This window comes from Cyprinodon variegatus, unplaced genomic scaffold, assembly GCF_000732505.1.
Source record: "Cyprinodon variegatus isolate N-32 unplaced genomic scaffold, C_variegatus-1.0 Scaffold6, whole genome shotgun sequence".
Classification (NCBI taxonomy): Eukaryota; Metazoa; Chordata; class Actinopteri; order Cyprinodontiformes; family Cyprinodontidae; genus Cyprinodon; species Cyprinodon variegatus.
In genome coordinates this window covers 41,793-47,132 of record NW_015150459.1, presented here as the reverse complement: position 1 = coordinate 47,132, position 5,340 = coordinate 41,793, and positions in this window count along the sequence as shown.

The following is a 5,340-nucleotide window of genomic DNA, read 5'->3' as shown; positions in this document are numbered from 1 at the left end:
TATATATATATATATATATATATTAACATACACACTCCAAACTTTTGTAATTTAAACATCTTTTACAATATCAAGCTAAATCAGTTGCTGACGAAATCGTGCTATTAAGAGCTATATTTACTGGATGATTAATTATAGCGAAAGCAATGATTTAAAAGTGATTTACTTTTCCCTATCAAATAGGGAGAAGTAATTAAAGTTTATACTGAATCAACATAAACATGGATCATAGAAATATGGGCAAAAAAGTTACCCACCAGAGTGCTATTAAAACCTATCTGGTGTAAGCTAAAGTAAATAGGCAAATACTGGCAAAATCTTAAATCAATATATACTATTCAAAAAAAAAAAAAAAAGGCGCAGCTTAATCAACTACCTATTAATATTAGAAGCAAACATCAGAACAAAAACATAAAAACTGCCTGAACACATAGCAGGCAGGATAGTCTAACCAATCTCCAATAGCAAATTTATCTAAGGGACTACATGCAGACGTCATAGCATTGCAAAATTATTACACATGGCCAATGAATGAATACAACCTTAATATGAAGCAGGGATAAAAAAAAAATCTAATCCTCTGGCTAAAAATATTTCCACTCTTGTCTTGCCTTTTACAATTTCCTCCTTTGATCCGCTTATATGCAGCTTGGTATTGGATTAAGACCTCAGTGAAAAGACTTTTCTGAAACATTCATGACCTCAAACAACTTAGTTAATCCATGATTTTCTCCATCCTTTGTCATTGCTTTCTTCTATCGATCACACTTTATGTTTGGATTTTATTTTCAAATCATCTCATAACTAAAATATTAACATGTAAAAAAAAAAAAAAGCCAAACAGTTACTTAGTGTTGAATTTTATCTTATAGAATAAAAGGTAACAGATCAAACCCCTAAATATCAACATCTGGGGCGCATTAATTAAACTGTACCTATTAGAGATCCTAATAAAATGAAGTTCCTAAGTTCCTGATGAGATGAGAAGAGAAGAGCTTTAAAGCGAATGAGTAATAAACTCTGATTGGGTATAAAAGCGATTGTAGCACAGTTTTAGAGTCTTCATTAAGTTTTCTCTATTTAATAAGATTGGGTACAACCAGATCCCAGAGAGCTGCTACTGACTGAAATTTGGAAACTAAACTACTCTCCATAGAGAAGCAAAATCCCCTCTTTGAGAATTTAACATGGTTCCCACTCAATTATCTACTCTTTATCCAACATTAATTGTTCATAAAATTTGGCAGAAAAATGCAGAAGTAGTGGCCTGTATGCAGAATTGATCTTTTAAACTCAGAAACAGGATCCAGCTGATTATTCTAAACCTTGTAGTCTGGATGAATTCACCTAAATATTATTTGCTGATTATACTGATAATCTATTTTTTACCTTGAGAAACTAACTATGTTTTAACAAGTAATATCCATCGGTTAACACAAATATTAGTTAAAAAGAAGGATAATTAGCAATTGCCAAGGTCTAAGACTGAGTAGGAAAAAAAAAGAAAGAAACTTGCAGCAAATCCTGTCAACTTTACTGCTGTAACACTTTTCCTTGTCTGTCACGTCCTTGTTTTGCTGTTAACAAGTTATGGACCAGCTGTCAGTTTGTGTCGAGCTCTGGATGAAGGACAAGACTGAACAGTTAATCGAGCTCTGCAGTCTGGCTCACTGCATCTAGTGACAATGCGATGTAATTAGGAGGGTAGGTCTACATGAAATCCCTCCATGTGAACATTCCTCTGCTGCGTCATCCTTCATTATTACTTAGGACTTTACAGCTATAGCCTTACATGAGCTGAGTAATAAAACTTTTGTCCCACAGGTGTGCTGTCAAGAAAATAAAAAAACATCAGATACTGGACACCCCCTCAAAAAAGAGGGAAACAAACAATTAACAGACATGATCATAGTCTGTGCAAGCTGACAGCTATGTTCTTATTTGAAGGCATTTGACAATAAAACAAACCAACCACAAATCATAAAGAGATAAAAGTACTATCCCTATCCTTACATTTATAATAATCAGTATGAAGGTTTCTGATGAAACTTGAATTCTGTTACCTTTTGCTGTTGTAATCTGTGATTTCATGTCAGTTACGTCACCAGCTGTATTTTATGTGACCAGTTTTTCTAAACCTCAGCTGTGTTTCATCTTTCCGAGTTAAAGTAACTGCAGTTCGCTGTCTGTCTGTCATCTGAGGTGCTTTGAGTGCTATCCCGCGATAGATGTCTATGTCTCTAAGAGCTGCACAGAGAGCAGCTCAAAGACTGCACATGAAATGTATTGGCATTCAAAGCAAAGCTTCAAGTTTCTGATGCAGGAAAAAATTGTTTTTTCATGTCTTTGTTAAAATTAATTTGACATGGAGGGCAATATGTTCAGAGCCAAATTAATTGTAATATGGAAATAGAGAGAAATCATGTGGACCTTAGAAAACTGGTCTCTATGAAAACCAACAGATTCAAAAGGTTTCTGTGTTGAAGACTATAGCTTACATTTTAAGTCTTATAAATCTTAAAGGTGTAGTGGAGGATCTTCTTTTTCCAGGTGCATCATCAAAATAAGTGATGCTCCTAATTCTCAATCATTCTGGTGATACGTTTACGTAAGGCCGTCCTACATGCTCATCACCATTTTCACTTACCGGTGGTGAGTCTGACAGTGTAACTTGCAACTTTTAAACAGAGTTTGCACGAGGAGATAAGGGTGAGTGCATGGGCAAGTAGATTGTTGTGCATGTGCATTTTTTTTTAAAGCGGAGAGGGTGGTTCTTTTTAAAAATTCACGAAAAACCTCCACTTTACCTTTAAGAAAGAAAAAAAAGTTAAGAGACTTTTAGGTGACTGGTCATCAGAACATTTTAGTATCTGTCTTAACTAAGTTACCATTATGTTAGAGCAGTATTTTACTTTATTTTTTAAAGTGGAGAGGGACAGTCTTTTAAAAAATTCATGAAAATCCTCCACAATACCTTTAAGGGGGAAACTATCACAACACTTATGCATATAGCATAAACTGCAATACGATATTTTATCTGGACAATTGGACACCATTTTATTTCTGCATTCCATTGCATCTTAAGGCAACCAAGTTTCTAAGATTTTATTGAACTAAATCTATTAAGCTGGGATTTGATATCACCAAAATTTTGATCTGAGGACTTGGGATCAATGGTAGCAACAATGACCCTTATTGGATAAAAACACATTATTATTTTTAATCAGGTTAATGCGGTGTAAAAGTATAAAATGTTCAACAGAAAAATGAAATGGTTTCAACAGTTTCAAACCAACCATATGGTAACATATGGATACAAACTGCTGGTTCTTTTGAAGAAAGTAACAATGCTATTCTTACCTCCTTTTCCTTCAGTGTTAATTAAAACGATTAACTAACAGCCATCCTGGTTGATGAGCAAATACTGAGTTAATGTTTTTATGATAAACCAGTTTGTTGTGGAAAACACAAAAAAGATCCAGAAAGTTTTGGACAGAGGTAGACATGCTTGGCAGCATATTATGCGAGGTGTTGCAATCATCTACTATTCAGATTAGATTTGCTGATTGGTTTGGATGCAACACAGAAAAAAACTAGCTCATTCATTTTGAGACAAAACAACAGCAGCTTATATTCAGTCACTGTCTGAAGATGTCTTCATTGGATCTTAAAATAATCCGACATATAATCACATCTTTCAGGGCCCTAAGCAGACCCTAATGCATTACATTTATAATGGTTTGCCTTAGACTACACACATATTTGAACATGTAATTCATTCTGTCACCAGTAAGTTGCATCCAACTCCTCCAGACCAGAGAAAGTGGAAGTCCTTCCTCCAGTGATAAAAGAACGAGGGGGCGAGTCTGACGGATGGTGGATGACACCCGTGGTAAGGTTCACAGTGAACTGTAAATCTGTCTTTCTGTCTTGATGATTGGTGGCACTGTGGCTGTTAGTGGCTGTTTCAGCACAAGCTGTAAGTGTTGCAGATACCACTTACCATCTTCCAGACACAAGTTAACAGTCATCAGTTTTCTCAGAGAGTAACCATGGGAGCTTGTTTGTGTGCATCATGGTTTTACATGCAATATAATATAGATACAAAAACCTCTGCATGCTTAATAAGTATAAATACAATTTAAAATCCTTTGATGTGTGGGAGAAACTTATAGGTACTATACATCCCCTAATGACCCCAAAACTGACCATAATTTTACTGCTTAGCTCTGAAGAGCAAAGCGCAAAAAATAGGCAAACAGAGCAGTTCAGTTAAGATTATAAACTACTAACTCTCCTCAGTACAGTTAAAATTTTGAAAAAAGTCTTAGATATTAAAGGCATCTCACGATAGCATGACTCAAATAAGTCAGGACTTCTTTCTGGAAAGACTAGGAATAAATCTTAGCTGTTGAACCCTGAGAAAAACATCAGCTTTTATTTAAAATGGAAAACCATAAAAATATTCCTGCTGAGATTTAAATATTACATGAATGTATTCATGCCACTCAGTGTCGCAGTGGGTAGCACTGCTGCCTTGCAGCAAAAAGGTTCTAGGTTCAATTCCCAGGCAGGGGTCTTTTTGCACAAAATGTTGGCATGTTCTTCCTGAGCATGCATGGGTTCTCTCAGGGTACTCCAGCTTCCTTCCACAGTCCAAAAACATGACTGTTAGGTTAATTGTTTTCTCCCGTAGACAGCTGGAGATAGGCACCAGCACCCCTCGCGACCTTGGGATAAGCCTGACAGAAAGTGACGACGACGTATTTGCAGTTAAGTCAAATTGGAAAATTAAAGTTCTAATAATGTTTAAGAAACATATACATTTTTGACCATCTGCTCTTTATAGTTACAGTAAAATTTGCCCCTTAAAATTTGCTGACAGAACTTAATCGGTCCTGCACTCAGCTGCCGATCAGACATGCTGCTTTGAGCTCATAGAAGTGACTGGTAGAAATCCTTTAGCCACAAATTCCCTGTTACAAACACATAGAAATGTTGCAGTTTCTTATAATGAAAATCACTAGTGGGAACAGTGAATTGCATAAGATAGAATATTATTGTATCTAGCAATGAACTAAAAGTATTTCTTGTTTTTCTATATGGTTACCCTGTTTGCTGTATACCCTATATTTCAGTAAAGAAATGTAAAGGGTTTGCCTTGTCAAGTGCTTTAAGTCAACATTTGCTGAGAACTGGTGCTTTGTAAATAAAGAAAATTGATTTTTAAAAGGAATTATAAAAGTGATCTTTCAGCCAATAGAGTGACAGTGCACAGTAACAGATGGATGGTGGAGATGAACTCCTCTCTGTTTTATACAACTAGAGAAACTCCAGCAC